Raw genomic sequence first — 25,167 nt, 5'->3', positions numbered from 1 at the left:
TTTATGAATTCATCGTCAGGAACAACGCCTATTAATGGGTAATTCCACTAGATCCATATAGCCGGCCCCAAATTACCAACCGCTGAGATGCCCAATTGTCTGTCTGTCCGATAAGTCCTTGGCATTATGTGAACTCGCGGCAATATGTGGCTACATTTTGTCGACAGTTGTGTTTTGGGGGGGTGTAAAAAAGTGCATTTACCATCGCCTCTGGCCTAAATCGCTCAAGGCCTATTATGCTGTCCACATTCATTGTGTATTTTACCTTACAAATGTCGACAGTGTCGCCAGAATCGGATCATTAGTGGCGCAATTTGCAATTGAATCGATTGACAAGTGTTTCCCATTATGACATTGACGAACAGGGACAGATAAATTCGTTCGACATGTAACTGAATATATCACGGGTGCAACGACAAAATAGGGGTTTGAAATCAATTATACAGATGCCTGAAAGTAGGCAACAATATATTATCAATTCAGTCATTCCAAAAAACGGCTTTTATTACTTTGGGCACATTTTGTAAGTCACTTTAAATTAATTTAAATGTTAAAAATAAAAAATATTACACTAAATTGTTGAGAACAAAGTGTTTTCCTTGAAACTATTGCATTTTCGGCACTTGTGGATAGTGGTACTCCATATCATATATCACGGGTGCAACGACAAAATAGGGGTTTGAAATCAATTATACAGATGCCTGAAAGTAGGCAACAATATATTTTCAATTCAGTCATTCCAAAAAACGACTTTTATTTCTTTGGACACATTTTGTAAGTCACTTTAAATTAATTTAAATGTTAAAAATTAAAAATATTACACTTAATTGTTGAGAACAAAGTGTTTTCCTTGCAACTATTGCATTTTCGGCACTTGTAGATAGTGGTACTCCGATAAAAAAAACAAAACTTCAAGGAATTAGTGGGCTAGGTGAGAAATAACCACTATGCAGTCGCAGCCAAAGCTGGAATTTTGGCGAGGAACTGGCAAGTTGGTAATAGGCCAAGCCAGGAGCCGGCACCATTTATCTGTGTATCTGCTAATTTCCGCACTACGGCTTAGTTGGACTGCCGCAGCAAGACGGCGTCCAATTCCAAGCCCCGAAAAAGCGCCCTTTATTTTCATTAGGCACCAGCAAGGAGCAGTTGAAGCTGGCATATGAAGGTGCAATGGTGAAATGGCGGCACAGATCCCAGATAACTGTGGCCGAAAAGAGGGAATTTCCATTAGAACTGATTATAAAATAATTCGCAACAAATTCGCAATTAAAGGAGATCAAAAGTGAGAGATAAAAATTCATGAAAATGGATAGTTCTTCTACTAGCCGAAGGACTTTCGAAGGAACAACTTGAAGGTCTCTAAAGAAAAATGGCTCAGTCAAAAAGTAGGCAAGGAAATTATATATCAAAACGGGAACTCTATAGTCGATGCCATCCATTATAAACTTTTCCGGATTAAAATCTTGTAGCATACTTTCAGGTAGATAGATATTTTACAAACCAAAGGATTTTCGAAGGATCAACATAAAGTTTTACAAAGAATAATAGAAAAGTCCAAGTCCAACGTCGTACTTCGAAATGAGTCAATAGGTTTTTTTTATTGCAAATATATTGTAGTATACTTTTAGACACCTTTTAAAGTAATTTGATGCAATAAAACTTAAAATCAATAAGGGAAATACAATTGAGTTAACCGATAGTAAAATGGTGCTTGAGTGTACCAGTTGACTCACTTCAGAAAACAGATTTGCGGTTCAAACTTGAGGTGCGCCATTTTTAACGAGACGATGGCCCCTCATTTTACCCAGACGATGGCTTTTTCTTATGAAGCTCGTCGCACTGAGCCATTCAATTCAATTGGGCCACCCTCTTACAGTCGTTTGCGCAAAATTAGGAGAACATTTAACGCTCCGTTGCAGGCGGATGGGGGGATGGATGGCGATGAGAGGTAGATGGGTTGTGGATGGGTCCTTATGGACCTGTAGGCGTGGCCGTCTAAAGCTTTCCCCGACAAAGCTGAAGAGTACTGAATAAGAAGCCCAACTACGCACAGCTTATTACTTAGTGTCGTCGTCTGGCATGCCGCTTCTGACCATTGTTTGTCTTAGCGCGGTAACACTGCTTGTTCCCGGACCACTCTACTTCCCGTTTTTTGTTTGCTTTTTTTTTCCTTCCTGCCAGTTTTTCCAGTTGCGAATATCAAAGGAGCGCCGTCTAGACGCGACAAATGGCTGACGCAGATCTCGAAGCTCTCTGAACTTCAAAGCTCTGTGCGAAACTGCGAAACTTCTTTCTATTCCGCCAGCACTGAGCAAATCTACACAGAAAACTCGATTGTAATAATAATAATATGTAATAAATAATAATTCGAGATCTAAAATATTGGTAGCTTATCCTGATTCCTCCTATTAAAAATGTCATTGATAAAAAAAATAGTATTAAATGTTGATTGCCTTTAATGGCAAGGTGAGGAAATCCTTTCAGTGTACTTGCCAGTTAGGCGGGCCAAAACTGTGAGGCTAAGCTCTAAGCCCCTGACGCCAGCCACTTGTGTCACTTTCCTGCCTCCCCAGCCCAGTTCCAGCCTCGGCCTCACCATCACCATCATCCCCATCCTCATTTTCAGTTGCATCCCCAGTCTCATCCTTAGAGCAGTAAAAAATAAGTGCTTAGAAAAAATGGCAATTTACTTTGGTTTTACATGGCGACAAGGCACGATTGTCCCTTCCCCACCATATACCCCCTCCTCGGCCACCGCCACCGCCTCTTCCTCCTCCACAGCCATTTCTGTCATCCCCGAGAAGGAAAAAAGTAAGAGCTGAACTAAAATTTTATGCCATAAAAATTATTGTCTCGAGATTTGAGCACACAAAAGGTGGAGGCAGCGGCAACAGCAGCGATGGAGTCGACTGCCGACCAAAAAGGGTTAGCTACGCCTTTCACGTTCCGCAGAGTGAAGTGGAACAAATGCGAGGGGGTCGGGACTTAACAACTATAAAATGACTTTCAAGAAAATTAAGACGTTCGGCTTTAGTTGCGAGGGGGTAAAAAAGAGGGAAGCACAACTACAGGAAATGTGCGAGTTCGCCGGGGGACCCAGCGAATAGCACAATGTTGGGTAATAGCTTAAATGTCTTAAGGGCTGTCAAGGAGTGCGAATAAAAAACAAAAGTCCACAACGTTGTATCGAAAAAATATCGCTTTCATTAACATATCGAACTAATCGTTTTTTCTTGTTATCGAATTTTGTATATCGACCACTTTATTTTTGAACGACAAGTATGGATCTTGGATATATCGAAATTTAAAATAACCCATTCCAAGTAACAAAAATCGATTTACTGGATAAAATATCGAACACATATGGGAATCATTGGCCGCGATCAGCAGAACAACATGATACTTGATCACTGATGAAATTCTTACGATAGTTTTGCTGAACGCACATGATTACTAATCATGATCAGTAAAAAAGGAGCGTAAAAATTGTACCTATTCGTGATACGTGATACATTGCTGCTGACGTGTATCGATGATTTAAATATCGATAAGAATGTGGCGTGTTAGTGAAATATCGTAAGCAGCCGATATGACGCTTTTTTTTTTAGCTGAGTAACGGGTATCTGATAGTCGAGGCCGTCGACTATAGCATTTTCTCTTTGTTTTTTTGTAATTGTCGCTCGACCCCATTCATTTAATCAATTCTTCAAACAAAACAAGAAAGAACGCTATAGTCGAGTGCCTCGACTATCAGATACCCGTTACTCAGCTAAAGGGACCAAAGGGAAATGGAAATAAGCAAGCAGCAAAGCAAGACTGAAATGCGCCACCTACCGGCGGTAGACAGATTTAAGCGTTATGGGCGTTAGGGTGGGCGTGGAAAATTTTTTTTTTGGTCAATCGATAGGTATTGACGAGACCGATACAGTTCAGTTAAAATTTTGTATCTAGCATGAAAATTGTGGGCGCCACAGGCTTGGGCGGTTTGTGGGCGTTAGAGTGGGCGTGGCATACTCGCGTATCAAAATTGCGCTGCGTACAAAGGTTCGGAATCTAAATCTGAAATCCTGATTCTATATCTTTGATAGTTTCCGAGATATCCACGTTCATATTTAAGATTTTTTGAAGTTTGGGGGCGGTTTGTGGGCGATAAAGTGGGCGTGGCAAACTTTTTTTTAAGTCAATCGATAGGTATTGATGAGAACAATACATTTCAGTTAAAATTTTTATTCTAGCATCAAAACTGTAGGAGCAACGGTTTTGGGCGGTTTGTGGGCGTAAAAGTGGGCGTGGCACTCTACTGAAACAAACTTGCGCTGCGTAAGAAGATCAGGAATCTGCACGCCAAATCTCAATAGCCTAGCTCTCATAGTTTCCAAGATCTCAGCGTTCATCCGGACAGACAGACGGACAGACGGACAGACGGACAGACGGACAGACGGACAGACGGACAGACGGACAGACGGACAGACGGACATGGCTAGATCGACTCGGCTAGTGATCCTGATCAAGAATATATATACTTTATGGGGTCGGAAACGCTTCCTTCTGCCTGTTACATACTTTCCGACGAATCTAGTATACCCTTTTACTCTACGAGTAACGGGTATAAAAATAATTGGGTCTACAGTTTCTTTGACCCCCGCTCCCTCGATAATTATGTCATGTATGGACAGCCCCTTGAAGGAAAAAGCCGGGGGAAACTGACAATTTCTTGGTACAAGTTGAAATCGGTAGTGGGACGGGTAACAGGACATTGCCCGACATCTCTATTTTTTTCCGGTCTTCTGTTTTCTGCAATCCAGGGACAAGTTTGATGGCAAAGCTGGCAAACCACCCACATCCGGTCTCCAGTGTAAACCAGACCAGGGGTGCCTGAAACTTGCTTATTGAACAGAAAACACCAAAACACATGTGCAAGAGTGTTGCCATTAGTGGCAAAAAGCAACGGAAGGCAAAAGAGCCACATGCCCTTATGGGGGGAAGCTCTTTGAATGGGAACTAGAAGAGGAGCTAGGAGCTAGGAGTTACACCCAGAGCAATTGCAAAAACCAGGAAGGGATGAGACTAGGCAACCCTAAACTAGACCATTCAATCGATTCAACATACTGTGTTGCAAAAGGAACCTGAATGGACATGGCTTCTCCTTCGCATCCTGCAGCATCCCTGGTAACTCTAGAATTCCGACTCGCCTCCTTTGATGTCCCCGTTGTTCTCATGCGCTTTGACGCTTCCTGCTGTTTAAATTTATTTTCACCCAAACAAAGTTTGATTGTATCAGGTGCCTTTGCCGCCCACTAGCTTTGCTGGCCCATTGTTTTCAGCTTTTGTGTAGTATAATTATACCCTTGTTTCGGGTGTTTATAATTGTTGGTCGGGAGACACCTGTGAAATGCATCTTACATTGATTGTATTTTTCAGACAATCTAACCAGATCTTGGAAACCAGAGTGGGGATTAGTAGCCCTTTCTTTTTGTATTGAAGTCTATTCAATTATCCTAAACACGGCAGTGTAGGTCGTAATACTTAAAGGAAATTTACCAGGAAAGATAGAAAACACTAGACGATCTAACAAGATCTTGGAAATTATAAGGTCTAGAGAATTTGTATATACAAATTCGACACCCTTACTAGGTGGCGCTTTACAATCTCGGTTTGCTGCTTGCATATCTCCATTTCCCTTTAGGCTTCCTTAAGCTGAGTAACGGGTATCTGATAGTCGATGTACTCCACTATAGCTTTCTAGTTTTTTTTTTTTCAATTGTTGCCCTGTGTTCCGGTTGTCTCGCTTTTTTTTGCCACACACTTGACTGAGCATCTCGTCGCGTTTTATCGAATTTTAATTTTATTTTATGGCATTTTTCGATTAAAACTTGCCAGGACAATAGCGTAAGACGACATTTCTCGACTAAGGTCTTGAGTCGCCCTTTAAGCTGAATCGGCAACAATGGCGGTGAAGTAAGTGAATTCCTTAAAGAGGACATCATCACTTTACTTTTTTAATTTTTTTGACATGAAAGTACCTCACAGCTACTCATTATTTTGAGGACCTGAGGACGACGTACCTTAATCAATAAGTCGAAGAATTATTCACTCATTTGCCTTGTACATAAGCCCTCGAATGTCGTGACATAATAAAGATAGTGTCATGGAAGCCTCAATTATGTTACTTCCAACTGAGCCAACAAAACCCATTTGGAGCGCCTTCATCTGCCAAACTTGAACTCCCCTACTCCCTCTACTCTTTCTTCCGACTCCGACTTCGACTCCGGGTTCGATTTACATGGGAGAATGCACAGCGGGGTAGCGGAATTGGGCTCGGATGCAATTGTAATGGACAAATTCGGTTGGTTTAGGTTTACGTGCCACGACATGCTGCTAGACAAACCCACTAAAATTTAGCCCAACGCAAGTCACTTTTCCAGGGCACATGGCCCCACAGTCAAGTCAAGTGATGTGTGTACGCCGGCTCTGTTTGCCATCCTTTGAGTGGTTGAGAGTCCTTTCGAGCTGAGCCAGTGGTAGTAGAAGTGCAAGTAGATGTAGAAATAGTAGTGGTAGTACAAGTAGAAGTAGTATGGGAGTCCCCGAGTCCTCTGCTGGCTGGTGTGCAATACTTGAAATGCAACAAAATTTATGTGCATATGCATATGGCATATGGCATATTGTAGGCAGGAAGCCCAGCGAAGAACGGAGCCTTTGTCTGGCCATGCCCCTTTCTTCCGCCTTCCTCCTTCCGCCTACCTCTTCCTCTTCTCCTGGTGGCCTGAGCCTGATATAACCCGCCGCATATTCTCGACTTGGCCTGCCAACAAACTTAACAAATGAGCGCTTGAGAGTCCTGCCAAAAAGGGAAAAGCTGAAAGTTGAGCGCCGCTAAGCTGGCGCCAAAAGTTTCCAGTTTCTACGCTTCTATATAATTCTAAATGTAGAAATTTCTCCGTTTCTCCATTTCTCCGTTTCTCCGTTTCTCAATTTCTACGGAGCAGAACAAATGTTGGAAACAACTTGGTGGAAACTTAGCTCAAGGAAGCGCACCCAGTTTGGAAAAGTTCACTAGCACTACTAGCGCACTAGCACTACTCCACTTTTACTCAGTGTGGCCAGGGCAAACAAAGTGACTGCAGTTTGTTGTCCTCGTCAGGAATGAAAGTTTGAAGGCACTCGCGAGGGCTGATGTATTGTGTGAATCATAGAATACTTATAACGCACAGCAAAAGTTTTTAGCTTCCAACCCCGCTTTAGGGGGGGGAAAAGGAAAAAACATATTTATTACCATCAATGGGGGATAAAAAGGTATCAGATAGCTGGCATCATGTCTTAATAGTCGTCAAGTAATGGATCAAAATGGATCATGAGTTTTAAAAACTAGTTCTTTCCAAAACCGATTAGAACCCAAAAATGGAAAGGTTGAGGCTCGTTCGCATGTTTGTATTGTCAAAATCTACTTTTATACTGAATCTGGATTTAATTTGGTTAGCAGATGAGCGGTTATATTTGAAGGGGGAATAAAGTCAGAGATGATATGTACGTTTGTGTGAAAAGTTTGAGCTTCCTTATAAAACCCATAGGGGGATAGACACTCACAATCATCCACTCGCACTCAGACAATGCAGTATAAGTACCTGGCTACACATAATGTGCGACAGATATACCTACATACATATGTACAGTCAAAAAAATGAGAATATGATATTATGACCATATTACCCAGGGTAAGGGATTTTTAGGTGTCACAAGACTGACAAAATATTTCGCAAACCCCTTTTCACCAAGTTTCCTACAACTTTCAATGTCAAAGATTACGTAAAAAATACAAATATATTTTATATGTTAATATCTATTTGACTTCTTATGTTAAGTTCATATTAAGGTGTTTTTTTTCAATATTTTTTTATCCGTGTACGTATGTCTGCACATGCATATGCATCCCAGTGCCTGCAAAAAGTATGCAAATAGAACACAATTTGCATGCAAAGTGCCATCAAGAGAGCGACAGAGTGCGAGCGTGTGAGTGAGCGAGAGAGCAGGCGTTGCAAAAAGTGGAGAATCTTATTAGCCACGCGAAGAAAAAAACAAAAAAAGGGCCAAGAAGGACGAAGGAGGACGAAGGAGGTAAGGTTGTACAACACCGGTGTTCATAACGTAAAATTCGAGTCGCAATTGAAGACCTTTCACAAAGTTGTAACCTTTTTTCACACATTTCGCAGAACATTTGTGTAGTAATCATGTAAAGTAAACATATATCAAGCCGTAAATGTAAGCCATGTATATGAAACGATTCAGGTTGCAACACATTTTTAGTGCAGGTAATTCCACTGCAAGTGAAGGACCTTTTATTCCAACTATAACTATAAACGAGTCCCTACATTTTTTAGCATGATCACACTTCAGCGAACGCGGTTCGTCATAAAAATCAATGGTAAAAAACCGAAATTTGACAATAATTAGGTGCGTAGGTGCATACTACGAAAGGATCTTATTCTTTGGCAAACATAACTGATATTATAAACCTTCTTAGCACAGACTCGGCAAAGAAATAAGTTCTCTTACTGCTCTACAATGTACCTTATTTAATTACGAAATAATGCACTTTCTTTCAAAGTTTTTTTGTTTTTGTTTCTCATTCCACTTAGTTGGCTATTTGTATACATTCATTTGCGGTTTTTCTTGTTATGGATGCAAGAATGACCTCGCTACAAATTGTTCTTGGTGTTTTTGGCCTGCTTTTGCTTTCTTGTATTGCATGTTTTGATTTCTTACACATTTTAGCCATTAAAATGCAGAACATTTTCCTTTTCTTTAAAAAGAAATTTTCACCGGAATTTCGCTCGACTCTTTTCTTTAACTCTGGCAAGCGGAACACAGCGCGACAAAACACTGCCATTTTTTTCCCTTTGTTTTATTTGTTGCCTGTGTGTGAGTGTGGGCGGAAGTTCGCGTGCCTTTGTGTGGGTGTGAGGGTGTGTGCAAAAGTTTTACGAGCAAACCGAACTGACATGTTAATTATTTTCCGTGGAACTCCAAAGACGAATAATACGCCTGCAATGTCTACGGGAAAGAAAGTCTGGCGTAGGAAGTGGGCGGTAATGAGTAAAAAAAAATTGCTGCCAATGTGGGCCACTTGCCACTGAAACCGAAAAGGGGTAGAAAAAAGATTGCACTCTGCCATAGAAAATTGGCCCAGAAACATTAATCAAATCGACTGAGTAAAGTGGCATCTAACGATCCGCAAAAGTTTTATAACTTTGTTGTTTCTGAAGATAATTGCATTCGATTGTGGGGCTGCCTTATGCTTTATGCGTTTTCAGCACGACACTTTTAATTTCATCAATTCATTTGAACTTTTAAGTTTTTCAAAAAATAATTGCCCACGATCTTGGGGATCAACTTACCCATTTAACAAGAACCTGGTAATCTGCAAAGAGAAAGAGAATAAGGGAAATTAGCCACAATGAGTAATGGAAAACTTGTAAAATTTGTGTGCATATACAATATTTTTATACAAGGCCGTTTTCTTTTCGGTTGTGCCGGAAATTCCCGTGGAGCTGCCTGCCTGCAGGGAAATTCTATATCTGTTTATAAATCTGCCGCACCCTAGGGAGTGTAAAAAACTGCTGGAGAAAATCTAAAAATATATTAGGAAAGGATGGGGCGGAATCGAAACTTCCCCCAAAAAGTGTTTATTCGGTTTCAAGTTGTATTGTGTAAATAAATCCCAGTTGTATATGTTTATTCGCACATAGCAGTGATGTTTTGCTACATTTATGCATAAAAACAACGACACCATACAATGTTAACCATACAATTTGGTTATATGAAAATCTGAGGACAAATCGGCTTAATTCCGTTGTTTTTAAATACCTATATATATGTGGGTATTATGAGTTATATGTCGGTTTCATACGAGATTTCAGCAATAAGTTAGGTGCGGTTACAACCCCCTGAGATTATGGCCCAGGGCATGGGATTTAGTACCTGAATCTCTCGCCTTCTCCATCCCAAAAATGTGGATGTGGCCGAGGGATGGGGGATGTCAATCCAACTACATAGCGAAATCCATAAAGATTTCGTTCGCCCAATGCCTCGGGGCCCAATTGGAATGGGTAGCTTTTTGGGTGGCTATAGGTGCCAAAATGATTGGGCGGAGGTGAAAGCGTGGAAATTCGGGGGCGTGGATGCTGCAGAATCAAACAATAAATCTCTTTTCCCAGCGACGTTACACACACTAAGCTCATTTAGATTTATGTACCCCAAAACTGTTTTGTGGAAATCCATTCGTGTGCTGCAAACTTTTCTGCTTACGCATTTTCATGCCTTCACTTCGCCACTCTTTTTTTGGGCGTTCGAGTACCAGGATACTAAAATTGCCCACGTAGAAAATTCTCCCCTCATGGGTTTTCCCTCTTCGCGAGAAATCTATAGGAAAATACTTTTGAGCGGACCAAGTTTTTGTATTGTCAATATCAAAATAACTTTTGTGGAAAATTACCATAAATGTTTGATTCGAATAAAAGTTCCGCAAATGTATTTCAGCAATGCAACATAATTTGTTTCACGGTAGTCGGTTGTGCTTATTTTATTATTTTGATCCCGTTGCTACATAAAAAAAAGACGACTGCAAAAGTTTTATATTGCCTTTTACAATTTAAAGTGAATCGCTTAAAGGCTTACAGCTCAGCAAGGGTATAAAAACAAAGTAATACTGATTTGTATACGTTTCCTGTACAAAAGCTTGGTTGCACTTCCCTCTGTAAGATTACACATTTTTTAAATATATACAATATCTATATCTATAAGGCTATCCACTGGAAAACAAAAATTAACCCATAGACAAATCCACTTCAATAAGACTAGTATTTTAGATAGGACAGCTATTAGGGTAATTTTCATACTTATCTAAGGAAAAAATATAAAAAAACTTAGCATTTGCTTTCAGACTACGAGAAACCGGCTTAATAATATATTTATATATCCTTCGATTTGCTTTTTAAGTATTTGGTATCCAGCTGATGCGATTGCATATTTATGGTTTGACTTAGCCCAGTGAACGAAAGGAGCTAAAGACTTTCCCGAGTCGACGAGTCGCGATGTCGTTTTCTAGCTGAGGACACAACAGTTGCAGCTCGCAATCTCCGCACAGGAAGCACGCTTCTTGTCCACGCAGCAAAGTCAACGTCAGTGGATGTGCACTCAACCAGGACACCTGTCTCCAGCTCTCCGCCTTTCTGCCACATGGATAAATGCAGTCCGTATAAGCACAAACAAGTGCACAAGAATCCGGGGAATAGAAACCCAAAGATTCACTCGATTTAATCCAGTTTGTTTAAATCGCCATACGGGTCGTCGTCTTCGGGTTGGCTTTGTGAGTAAACAAGTTGTGGGAATTTCGATTTTCAATTTGGTATTAGATATCCTACTAAATAACACCAAGAAATATATACTATTTGCAGCAAATTATTCAAAAGCTCAAAGTGACATGTTGAATATGTTTGTATTACTTTCAAACCCCCCCCTCCTCCGAAGTCCCCAAAAAAATAACAGCAAACAATGGAAAAGTTGGAAGCACAAAACGAGGGGACAGTAATGCGAATCGACGTTTGACTTGGGAAACCTTTATGTCACTCCGCTTACAAAATGGGTGTATATATCTGTATCTGTTGAATGCTCAATGCGATGTCAGAACCAATTTGACTCTTTTGTATCGCGCTCAGATCTTTTTTTTTTGGGGGGGAGAGGGGGCTCTCATGTAGTCAAGTCAATAAAGAAATACTTTTCAAAATTCAAGCAAAGCCAAGGAGGAGCCTTCTTTATGACTCTAGAGATTTCGATTTGGGTATAAATGAAGCATTTAGCCTGGGTTTTGGGGCTTGGGTTTTCGGTTTTCGGTAGGTTCGCCGTTATGCCACATCCGCTCCCTAATCTGTCCCCAAAATACTAAAATACTGGCGGGACAATCAGTTTGTAACGTTTCTAGGCTTATCGTTTCAACCCGAGAGGACTGGGCTACTGGCTACTGGCTATATACATATAAAAAAAAAAAAACAGGAGACCCATGCTGACGACATGAGCTCAGGGGACGCCATGGAGGTGGATTGGTGTGGATTGTAGATGTGAACGGTCAAGACCACGCGGCCTGGGCAACCGTTTTTCAATGGCTTTTGAAGCTTTTGTTATTTTTCGGCCCCCAAAAACCCCTGTGTTTTTTCCGCCTTTTTTGTTTTTTTATTTCTTTTTTTTTTTAGTAGCCCCATCTGCGCTGGATTTGTCAGCAAAGAAGGAGCTTTTGCTCCCTGTCAGAGATTCTATATAGCTGCTATATAGAAGGACGAGCCGGCACCCCTTCGTTGTACTTTTTAATCGCCGTTTCGGAATTTAATAATTTTAGGTCGCAGGCCGCAGGGCTTGGGCTTGGGCATGGCCCTTGGGGTCAGGGGGTCAGGGGGTCACTACTGTGGCCTTTCGGCCGGGCCCTTGTCGAAACACATTTTCCCCATTTATTTTTCTCTTAACCATTTTTACACCTGTTTGCCATTTGTTTCAGGGCGAGTAAGTGGCAAAAGATGATCTGGCTGCCTCGTGTTCTTGTTTTTCAGCTTGACCTGTTGGCCTTCATTTGTTTTTTGTGCCTTCTTAGTCCTGTGCTCCCAATTTGACTATGAAAAAGACCACGTGCATTTGCTTTCAATTTAATTTTGTTGCGCATAAATTCATTATTCCTCACTTGGTTTTAGAGAACAAAAATTATAAAATGTAGGCACAAGAAATAACGTCTCGCGCCGAAAAAATTTCCATTTCTTTTCATTATTAAAGGCGCCTAAGGAAAATGTTATAAATGATAAATTATTTTAACTAATAATGGGGGGGCACATGTATACCATTAAATTAAATAAATTTCTTATTATTGAATTCAAAGTTTCGTACTAAAAATTTGTATAAAATATAAAATAATAATAAAAATAAAATGATTTTCAGTACAAAACATTAAACTTCAATTTGAAAATATTACAAGAAAGGTAGAGCATATACGAAATATGAAATTATTGAATATATTAAATTCGATTTTAGATATCTTGTTTCTCAATATATTAGTAAAATGCGTTTCACATTTTTGGTATTTCCTTGGCTCCTATTTAAATTCTTTTGATTTCAAAATATTACGACACCATTTTTAACACAACTAGAACATTTTGAAAAAAATAGAGGACATCGTCGAATGTTTATTCCTCAAATGGGATTGAGATTCCCGGGAAACCGCGGGGCATGTACTGTTAGTTAGCTATACTTTTGCATTTAAACACACGTGACACACACACAGTCATTGCGATAAGTTAGTATCTTGGACAATGGGAGCGGCACGTGCGTGACAAGTAAATTAACAGCCAATCCCAATCCCAATGTCCGCCCCGGGCCACAATTATCTGTCAAGCGAGCATAAAAATAATAAAAATGCTCAATTACACCAACGTGTTTTCCAATACGTGCCCCACACGTGCACAGCCACCAAGCATGCATCAGAAAAATAAATTATGAACATACTATCGCCAAACAATCTATCACGAGCTCTAGTTCAAATTTCAATTGTGCGATAAGCTAAGCGAAAGTATAATCGAAGCACGCAAGGAGTATATTCTTTGTGTGATATTTCTTGAAATAGATAAATGTAAAGCATTATCCAGGGGACTCTTTGGAATAACTAATATTATATCTAAAGGAGCCTATATATTTTAGACTAATATTCAAAGAACCAACAGCATTTGCAATGTACATATTTGTATACTTCAATATCCATTATGGTAAAATGAGGAATCGTGGCGACTCCACACATTTTGGAGCCATCACGAAATTTAGTTTAACTTGCAATTAAAATGATTGCAAATAATTTAAAAAGGCTAAGACAAATGTATGTTTTTAAAAGAATAAATAAGTAACTATAATAGTTAAGTTAAAGAACTCCAATGATCCTAATCATTAAATCATTTTGGTCCGTTTTCTCGTTAGCATGTTAAACTTAAAGTAAAGGTCAATCTAAAAATGTTCATTTATTGGTCAAAAAAATAGTTCTTTGGTATAAATCGTCTGAAACTTACCAGGTCCCTTTGAAAAGCAAGTTCCTATGGTGCCAAAACTTCCCTTCGTCCTGTTTTCTCTTCGATGCTTCACGTGTTTTGGTTGTTTTTATAGTTCTTAATGTTTGTGCTTGGCTTGAAGTAGCATGACGATTGGCTGACGATGACAACCTGCAAGATCAGAGAAACTATTTAATGATGTAGATATAGATAGTTTAATTTAGTTTTAATTTTAATTGACACTTTCAAGCTGGCACGTGGCAATGAGCAGGTGACTCGGGCACAAAGGGGGGCCTTGAAATAGAAAGCTCACTTCTCGGTGGTGGCGTGTAATGTGATGGCGGCGATCAACTGTTAGTGGTCGCCTATTAGGCACCTAATCGACCATGGTCATGGTCCCACCCATATCCTGGGATACGGGATATACCCATATCCCCACATACCCACCAATATAACCCATCCAATCCGTAACCGAGCACGTGAGGAGGAAACGAGCGATGCTGATTGACAGGCGCAGCCAATTAAGTGGTGCTCCTGGGAAACCGGGAAAACCCAGGACTTGGGCTCCATGCTGATTAGGGGGGTTACCTCGGTATATGCATGGGTAGATAGATAGACACCTCCTACCTGATGTATTCCAGTTTCTAGTGCCGCCAGCAATGATTCCGGTTTGCCTCGATGTGTGTCTGTGTGTGTGTCTGCTGCTGGACTGACGATGGATTTATTTCAGCGCACAAAAATGGCAAACAGGAAACATGCGAGTCGAAGGACGAGGGTGCAGCAGCAGCAGCAGCAGCAGATGCAGCTGCCGTTGCGAATGCAGCAGGAACAGCAAAAGCAAGAGCAACAACAAAAGCAAAAGCAACAGCCACTGCATTGTCACGACGACAGCTGTCCTGGCAACAGGAATAGTAATACCTATAGCTATACAGCCATTGCAATAGAAAAGCAACAGCGAGCGGCTCGCGAATGCGGTAAGAGCGGATGAAATCGCCATAGCCATAACCAACCCCCTACACATACCAATCCCACCCTCCTGGCACTCGATTCCCCTCCGATGTGATATTAATTCAATAGAACTCGGTTATCGAATAAACATTTCGGTTCATTCCAAAGTCAGGGGTTTCATTTATCGATTTGAAAACGGGGGATGCAACGACTGAGGGGAAGATCGTAAAGGATAACGCTCATTCGACGTTTAAGTTCACCAAACGTAAACGAATTTCCTACACACGAGAGGTCTTACAAATAATATTACAAAACTAAGTTCGACTTTGGAGTAGTTCTAAAAACAAAGAAATCGAAAATTGCAGTTTTTAGTATCAAGCTAACATTATTTAATGGTTCATGCTAAATGTTAAGTATTTAGAAAAAATTAAACGTGAATATAAAGTGTGGTATCTCTTTGGAGAACTAAATAAGCTGCTCTACAAAGTATGCCTAGAAATGCACAAAACTTAAACATAAAGCAGAAATGGGAATGTAAAGAAATAGTAAATGATTATTCCAAAGACAGGAATCCTTTAAAGATCAATATCCAAGCGTTGCCTTTAGAAATTTGTTTACCGACTCTAATATAGATATGGAAATGTTTACTTCGCCTTGAAAACCATCATATTTGCGGGCTACAATCTCGGTACAGAGATTGCTCCATCTGTGTGCCGAGCTGTGGTTGCGATGCCAGGCCACACAATTCGCAAACCGCGTTAAAGTGCCTTCTGCCAGGAGTCAAAGAATCAGCTGCAGCTGCAGCCGGGTCGGTATCTCTATCTGCCAGAGTAAGAACTTCATCCCAGGACGAAAAGGACGACGACTTGGCAACATGAAGGGTAGGGTAGGGTCGGGTCGGGTCGGGTCTCGTCTCACCTTTCCGAGGGCGAATTAAAGGTATGGTATATGGGAGCCGTGTTGAAAACTGCAGCGAAAATTTGCATAAGCAATTACGGGCGCTTTTTGCGCGATGAAGGGGGAGAACTTGGATGGTTAGCACAAATATTTTCTCCTTCGTCGTCGTCTATCCGTCTATTTTGCCGCCAGGTCGCTTGACAGTCCGCCAGCCAGTCAGCCAAGCCAACCAGAGTTGGGAATGGAAATGCCAATGGGACTGGGACTGGGTCTGGGGAATCCTGGATGGAATTGGCTAGGGTGGCCGTGCCCGTGCATCGCCATCGAAGCAACGACATCATCGTCGAGAGGCGTCGCCAAGTGGCTGCCACGAAATTTGTAATGCATCAAAACAAAAATAACAAGTGTCGTGGAAAAAATGCAACATTGCACTTAAGCACAAGGTGTGCCAAAAAGGAAAGAAAAAATAAGAAAGGAAAAAGGTGAGGTTTTTCGGAACGACGAGGCCGTGGGCAAACGGAATGGGTGATTCCAAGTACCCCCTCAATACAAGGATACTTGCAGAAATAAAATATCATCAAAGAACTTTCATAATGAGCACGCATTCAGTTGCCAACGCCTTGTTAAAGTCATATTTATGATCTTATGTTTGTTAAGGGACCAGGCGATATCAACTATCCATATTACACTGGTCGGCATATGTATTTTGACAAAATAAAAGTTAAGTATACTCATAACTTGAATTTACTTCTTGTAAACTATAGGCATCAATGGAAAGGTAATTTCAATGCCGTTTGAATGATACAATACATTTCTTTACCCATTCAGTACTTATTGAAAAGGACGAATTTGTGTAAATCAACTTTGAAATTAAAAAAAAAAACTTTTTTCCTCGTCTTGAAAACTTAAATTTTTTGATGCAAAAAGTTTCTTCAAACAAAAATAATAGTAACTGCAAAAAGAATTTTTCAAATATCATTTTGCTTATATTTTTTATGATTTTTTGAAGGTGACAATGTCGGAAAAAATTTGTATGAAAAAGACAAAAATATGGCTCAAATGCCTGTTTTTAAGCATTTTCAAAAATTCATAAAAAATATAAGAAAAATGATTTTTGAAAAATTCTTTTTGCAGTTACTATTATTTTTGTTTGAAGAAACTTTTTGCATCAAAAAATTTAAGTTTTCAAGACGAGGAAAAAAGTTTTTTTTTTTAATTTCAAAGTTGATTTACACAAATTCGTCCTTTTCAATAAGTACTGAATGGGTAAAGAAATGTATTGTATCATTCAAACGGCATTGAAATTACCTTTCCATTGATGCCTATAGTTTACAAGAAGTAAATTCAAGTTATGAGTATACTTAACTTTTATTTTGTCAAAATACTTATGCCGACCACTGTATGTTCCTAAAATATCAATGTTATTAAATAATTTTGATCTCTTTATGATTTTGATCTCATATAAAGTTAAGATCAATGTTTCTTGAAAATATAAATTTTTGTACACCTCTCTTAAAACTTTAAGCTTAAAAACTTAAATTTTTAAAAATAATTATATTAGTAAATTGAGTTTTTGTAATTCTAAAAATATGTACTAAAATTGCAATGTTTGCATGGGGGATTGGTCCAAAAACAGAGGGAGATGCGCCACGTAAAACTCGTATAATAAACTGCAACTCGATGGGGGGAAAAAAAGGGGGAGAGAGAAATGCTGTAGGGTTTCTTGGCCGACTGAACTTTTGAGGAAATCGGCTCACAGTTTGAGAGCTGTGCAAATTTTCCGACAGCTAACAGAATTTATTTTTGTGCGCCCGTTTCGGAGCGAAGTTGTGTTGTGCAGGCAATTAAAGTTGCAACTTAAAGCCACTTGAAAAAGCTGTTTGGTAAACAGAAAATAAGTGGCCAATTTATTTGTTGCAAAGCCCTCAAAGGCAGCGAAATTCTGCAGGTCTGCTTGATTTATGACCAGCAGCATTCAATTGAAGTATGCGGTTGCCGCCGGCGTTATCCCAATCAATCAGTTTTTCATTACAATAGGTAGGCTTCACATGTTTTTTGTTTACTCCTGCAAAAAGTGTGAAAGCAATGTGTACTGATAGTAATGCATTTCTAAGGGCAGACTGTTTTTTTTTAATTTTAAATTATTTAATTTTTTAAAGATATTGTTTTTATTAAGAACTCATCACTTTTCGATAGATTTGCGAGCTAAACCGTTTTTACTGCTGCTGCTTGATCCCCCCGTTATTCCCATTTTCGATCAGATATATACCGACCCCTTCAACACAGTTTCTTTATAGGTTCTGTAAAACAATTTTCAAGGGTTCCGTTCCCGAATGCGGAAGTCTCGTGCATTAGCCAGTTTATAATATCTGCATTATTCCCGTTTCGGCTTCGGTGGAACGAACCAACCACCCCGATGATTTAGCTCGCCTCAAAACCAAAACCCTCCAGATCCTGGCCAGACCGCTAACGGGTTCGTTAGCCGTCGACGGCCACTGCAATCAGTTAAACAATGTTGCATATTAACGCGTAACCCAGCGAAATGGCGCCCTCGAAAACCCCCCCAAAAACCCCACAAATACTGGAACTTCCACTTCACATTTCACATCTGCCCAGACTCGAGAAGTGGAGCGGAGTGGACGACGGACCGCAATATCTTTGCATAAATAAAACATAAATTACCGACAGGCGGTGTTGGTCGCTCTGTCGGTTGGTCTTTGGAACAGGGAACAGAAAACAGGGAACAGGGAATGGCATCTGGTCTTTGGGGTGTATGGTGCATGGTGTTGTGGGTCGCCTATGGGTCTGGGTGGGCTAATTAAAACACTTGATGGCCTCTTCTAGCGACTGGGCGTCTGGCGTCTGGTGTCAAAACCTCCTAGCTGGCGGCCTTGTTGATGGAGAATTTCGAATGGGCCCCGAAGGCTGAGAAGGATGATGTTGTTATTACGTTTTTTTCCCTGCTCCCTGCTTCCTGCTCTGTTGATGAAGGGGGTGTTGTCCTCCTGGTAATGGTAAGCCTTATCCTGGAGGCGTGTCTGCTTTATTACGCGGAAGGGACAGCTGTCGATGCTTAGTTTTTTTTTTTGTTAGCTTCCACAGCAAAAGCAGAAGCAAATAGCAAAAGTAAATGCCCGCTCACCTGGCACGCATTGCAAATAATTTATTGATATTAAGTGCTATTAATTATGATGCCATTTAAGACGTATTCATTGGAGACTTTTCCCTTCGACAGGGGGTCGGTCGCTCGGTTTTTGAGACTTTGCTTTGGTTTGCATGGGATTGATTTGGTCTGGCATAAATTGATTTCGTGAGCATAGCTACGGAATTTTAATGTAATTTGAAGAGGTGGAGATTTTGTGTGGTAAACTGATTTACTTTCTACACTCAAATAAAAAGTATGAAAAATAAAACTGAAATTAATTAACAATATAAAAGTATTTTTATGAAATTTAAAACAAGATGTTACAAAAGAATAGGTTCCTTAAAAGTATTGAAGCTGCTAGGACGTGGTAGAAAGAAGTTTCTTTGAAAACAAGCGCAATGTTACAAGCAACTACACGCATTACATTTAGTGTGAGAACTTACACTTTAAAAAACATGGGTAGAATATTTAGCCATTCCAATTTAAAAAAAAATGTTTTCTTCTAAATAATTTAAGTTTTAATTGTAAAAATTATTGATTAAGTCGAAGCTGCTTTTATAACGATTATTTAATTTAGTTATAACGATAACTCGATTGGATTATATCGATTAGTAAGAAGTAGAAAAACTTTAGAAACGAAAAAAATATCTAAAAGCAATAGCTCGATCTCTTTTTAAATTTTTTCTTAACGAAATTAATTTTGTTAATCTTAAGAGTGAAAACTTTCAGTTATAAACCTACAAATGTTGAATATAAAAATCAATGTAGACAATTTTTGTTAGAAACGCCCATTTACCAAAAAATACTCAAATTAGCTTGAGCTTTTTACAAGTGTTGATCATACGACTGAGACAAATAGCGTCAGACCCGTCGTCTTCGTGGGTTTATAGAGGGTCACGTGCTAACTTGGTTCATTTTATGGATATTTTACCAGTGCCTCCGACACGTTTACTTTTAGTGTAAAGCGTCATCCAAAAACGAGGAGCGCCGAAAAGGGAAAAGAATCGTAGGACAAGGGTTTTCTTTTTTTCTTTAGTGGGGCTAGTGAAGGGAGTGTAACCGTTACGGCAACTTGTTTTAGTTGTCGGACAATTGCGATTGGGAGGAGAGCATGTCAAAAATGAAAAGCTATAAAAATTTCGAACATAAAATTTAACTTTTGCTCCCTTTCTGTTAGTGCGGGGACATTAAAAATCTGGCGTCTCAGACTACAACTACAACTAAAAAAAAAAAATAAAAGTGTAGATAAGCGGGATGGAAGATGCGAAATCCCCAAGAGCTTTTCGCCCGGTTTATCTTATTTGAGCCAAACGGCGTAAGTCGTTAAAGCCAAGCGGATTGTGCTATTGAATCTGTGCAGGACCTCTGCCCTTAGCATTGCCCACTGTTTTATGGCATAAGCTGATGCTGCATACAATCTTGCAAGAAACTAAAGTGATGAATTACAAAAAGAAATGTGAAGGTATTCTGAAACAAAGCCAGGACACAGTAAAATATGGCAAGGTTGTTTAAGTGTGTTTTTATTTACTTGCAATTTATGCTGCATTAAACTTATCTCTTAAGCTTTCAAGCGTAAAAAGCGGGTGATAAAAAGAACCAACTGTTAGTTTAACTATTTTAATTATTCACTGAACAAAGCAATTTCTATAGGTAGTTATAAAAAATTGAAAGTGAATGGGGACTTGCTCCGTTAATCCTTCAGCTACCATTGCCCATTACCACCCATATGGGTGTGTTAGTATTTTAGTATATAGCAAGTATGGATAGATTAAAATCTGACTTGAGCTGGGTGCTTTATGTAACTTTTAGTGGCGCCATCGTCCAGCTGTGGATTTTTTTCCCCCCCGGCAAATTTCATTTCGGCGATTTAATCAAGCGAGTCAGGCCAAACCGCCCATTTAAGTTACGTGCAAACCTCACGAACGAACTGAACTAGCGACCCTAGGATGTAAGAAACGGGGGAGGAGGTCATATGCCACATGGCACATGGTACAAGGCACACGCCTGTGGGGTGTGTAGCCGGCCACATAACGTTCCAAATAATAAACGAAATCAAATTAATGTAAATCGCGTCGTACCCATACTTTCTCATTTATGTATACGGCACTACAATTTTAATAGCTCCTGCGGTTTTGCGTGCAATTAAACATTTCGTCTCAGCAGGCGGAGAGTTGGAGCCCAGAGGTGTCGAAGGAGTTGAGGTGGAGGGGGTCTCGGAGAAGGGCATGCAAACATTTAATGGATAGAGACATGATCCGGGAAATAGCTCAAAGAGCCTTGTACTTCTTAATAGCTGGGGAAATTAAATGGAGTTTAATTTACTCATTTTCATCACAATGTAGTTTGAGGCAACTCGTTGTTACACTTTCCATTTTTAACGAAAGGAGTTAAATATAACTAGTCTCATTTAAGTGGATTCCGCTGTGAGTTGATTCTTTGTTTCAAGTGTATGGGTTTATATAAAAAAGGCAAAGAATTGAGTTTAACTAACTCTATTGAAAGTAAACAGAAATATTGATAAGATTCATTCCTTTCACTAGGAAAGTTCCTGAGTATACTAGCATAACATTAAGGTTATTTTCTATCTGAGGACTCTCAACTTTTTATAAAAACATGAGGGCAAAATGTATTCAATTATAGTGTATATAGTAACTAAAAAGTAGTTTTAATTTACTTATTTTCATTACACTGACAAGCTAATTCGCTTAAAAGTCTATCGAGTTGGCAATACGTTTCGTTCCTTTGTTAGAATTCCCGCAACATTGTGCTTGGCCAAGATCCATCGAAATTGACTTTCGGCGTCATCCGTTGTGAAGGACCCTATTGTGAGCTCTTACAAAGTTTGTCTCGTTGGACACTTTTTTCGACTTATCACGTCTTTCTGCCAAGTCGGTAGTCGGCTGTCGGTAGTCATCCCACAATGCAGGTCCTATGTATATGTGTCCTTGGCTAATGCTGAAGATCTTTGTTTTGCTCCCAGTGTTCCCATTCCATTGTCAAAATCGGTATTCATATTCCCGCCGGGGGGCTAGAAGGATTGTTGGCTGTCGCCGGAGCTGGGACACCCATTCCCCAAAACACAATCCCCTCCAGCTCCTTTGTGGGCCGAAATATCGGACAAGCACTTGTCACTTTTCACTGCAGTTGGCAACAGAAACTGAAACAGAAACAGCAACTGGCAACTGGCGACAGGACAGGAGGAGCGGAAGGCAAGGGGTTGAACGACAGGATGGATGGTGCAGCTTCTCGCATGGCTGATGCTAAAAATGCATCATACCAGATGCCACCGAGACTCCTGAATAGGTCATTAACTTTGGCTAGCAGCCATTTCGCTTCGCCTCACTTCGTCACTTCAAGTGCGGTTTTTAAAATTGATTGAAGCAATTTAAAAAGTCTTCCGGTGGACGTCGACACTGGTCGACAAAATTTTGATTACGAAACACATATATATATACACTCAGGTGGGAAAATGGAAAAAAAAAAAAAAAAAAAAAGGAAGATAAAGGGGAAGAGTGGAAAAGCAGAGGGATAAATCTGGAAAACGTTTTCGTTTTATTCGGTTTCGTTTGGTATACCCACCCCCACCCATTTCACTATCATTCCATTTAAAAAGCAATTTGATTTATTTGCCATGCAAACGCCAAACAGCGACAAGAACAATGCCAGCGACAACAAACAACAACCAACCAACAACAAGCAACAACCATCGTTGATTGTTGTTCGTGTTGCCGTGGTTGTTGCTGTGGTTCCTGCTGCTGCTGCTGATTTGGCTGACTCTGTTTTTGTCAGGCAGCACTCGTAGCATGAAACATACCAGACTGACTCCATATATAAACATATATATATATATATATATATAGAGCCATCCAGCCAGCCAAACCCAATGTATAATTATAATGGCATTTTGCCAAAATACTTTACAAAAAATGAAACACAAACACATGTTTCTATGTCAAGGCAATGCACGATAGATATAGGGGCGTGGCATTATAATGGGTGTGGGGGCATTATAGTTGGCCGACTCGAATGCAACATGGCGCATTAAGCAGCGTATGCTAAACTTTCGCCAGGACGCAAAACACAAACCGACATGATAGCAGTGATAGCATTGAGGATTCCACAGAAACTGAAATTGAAACTGGGAAACTACACCCAACAATGAGGTCGGTCCTTCTGAGGAAATAATCCTTTTGTTATGCCCTCACGCAGGGTATTACAATTTGGTCGGGTATACGCATTTCCATACTACCTTCGTTATCTAAGGAAATTATACTCAAATTTATCCAAATTAAATAATTAATATCGAAATAAACGATTGCATCAAATTAGATATGTAGTAATAAATATTTTAAAAACATTTTAATACTAAAGCATTAGTCCTTTTGGATGCGGACTGGTCCTCTAGTTTTTGAGCCACATTTTTGTTTAAATAGACTACATTGGATAACCAATGAAGATATGCCAAATTGTCATTATTAATTGTGATGTAACAAAACAAACATTACCATATTATTGTTATGCTGATCAAGAATATATACACTTTATACGGTCGGGGATTTATGCTTGACTGCGTTTGCAAGCAAAATATCGATTGGATTGCCATGTCATAATTTGGTTAAGAATAGTTTAAATCAAATGAGGCAAGGAGGAAATTTCAGTAGGATACAAGTGAAAGGGTTAACGGACGGCAGGCATGAATGGGTGAGATGGGGTTGATGGGTTGATTGGTGAGCAGCAAATAGGGGGCAGGACATTATGAAAATGTCGTTGTCGTTGTCGTGGGCAACATATAAATTGCATTTTGGAAAATGTTGCATATCATATATAACTGTAAGGGAAAATAAATCAACTTTGTTGACATTTGTCAGTTTCTTTTTTTTTTTTTCCATACTTCTGTCGTTGCCCTGCTGTTGAATGTTGTTGTTATTATTGCTGCAGTTGGTATTTGTCGTTGCAATTGTTATTGTTGTTGCCGTATATGTTTATGTTGTGTTCCTCCTGCTGATGTTTCTGTAGCTATTTCAGCTGCTCCCGCTGCCTCGAAATCCAAGCACAAAATTCAGTTTTTGTGTGTTCTTTTCACTTCCCCATGTTTTGTTTCGTTTCGTCTCATTTTTATTTTTTCGCTTTCATATTTTAGCCCTCTCCGCTAGAAATGTCAAGCGCACTTGCACGACCTCCCAGCCACGCCTTTCAACTGAGTGCTCCTTATGCTTCTGCTGTGTTGACTGACAAAATGCTTCTAAGTGCACAATATTGCTCACATGGCAAAATGTGGACGAAGAACTGTTCAGAGGTTGGGGGCAGCCCCCAACATCCCCCCACTTGGGAGATCACACTGACAATAAGCAAATGACTAGAGCAACAAGACGAATACGCAACACAACACACTAACAGTAGCAGGAACATCAACAGAGCAAGACTTTTCGAAAAGTTTTAAAAGCATCTCCGTCTCACACTTTTCCTGGGCTAATGCGAGTTTGTCCGGAACTCATTATCTGCTAGATTCACCGGGTCACCGAAAGCTACATACCTGAAACAGAAATGCACTTAAAAAAATAAACCCTCAAGAAACAAAAATACAATACAATAATGCTTGCTTTTTCTGGAAATCACTTTCCCATATAAAATATAACTTCAAGAGTTAAAGACTATTTTTATAGTATTATAATATTAAGAGATTCGAGAGACATAGAAAGGGGTCATTTTGGAGGGATTTGCCATACACTTCTCATTGCTTTTTTTTTTTTTGATCGTTTATGATAATATTAAAAGTAATATATCCTCTTAGTTTTATATCTTCTTAGATCTCGACTATGTAAGTAAATCCTATTTTTCTAAACGTAAAATGTTGCATATATGTGGAGTTTGTGGTGAATACATGTATTTTTAAAAAACGTAGTTAATAAACCAACGGGAGACTAGCGTATTCTCATTAGAGTATTCACCATATATTACGTACTTTTACGCTAGTTACCCCATTTAATTTGACTTTCCCCAAGTTGAGCAGATAGTTCAAAACTAGAAACGCAAGTCCCACGTGCCATTTGCAGTTGGATGGATGTCGGATGGAGCTTAAAGGGCGATAGTCACAAAAGTGGGATGTCG

The 25,167-nt window shown here is 39.7% G+C and overlaps 1 protein-coding gene across 1 annotated transcript in view; it reads right to left on the bottom strand.

Moving 5' to 3' along the window:
* The window catches only part of LOC119556265, a 112,399-nt gene that overhangs the window by 18,703 nt on the left and 68,529 nt on the right, over positions 1–25,167 (bottom strand). Inside the window, exons 3-4 of the mRNA XM_037868314.1 lie at positions 14,091–14,240; positions 9,396–9,418 (exon numbers count right to left, since the gene is read on the bottom strand). The gene's annotated coding sequence lies outside the window, so the exon portion shown is untranslated. The remainder of the gene's footprint in view (positions 1–9,395; positions 9,419–14,090; positions 14,241–25,167) is intronic.

The sequence above is a fragment of the Drosophila subpulchrella genome, chromosome X (assembly GCF_014743375.2).
Source record: "Drosophila subpulchrella strain 33 F10 #4 breed RU33 chromosome X, RU_Dsub_v1.1 Primary Assembly, whole genome shotgun sequence".
Classification (NCBI taxonomy): domain Eukaryota; kingdom Metazoa; phylum Arthropoda; class Insecta; order Diptera; family Drosophilidae; genus Drosophila; species Drosophila subpulchrella.
The sequence above is the reverse complement of the archived record's forward strand: the minus strand, read 5'-3'. Positions and strand labels throughout refer to the sequence as shown.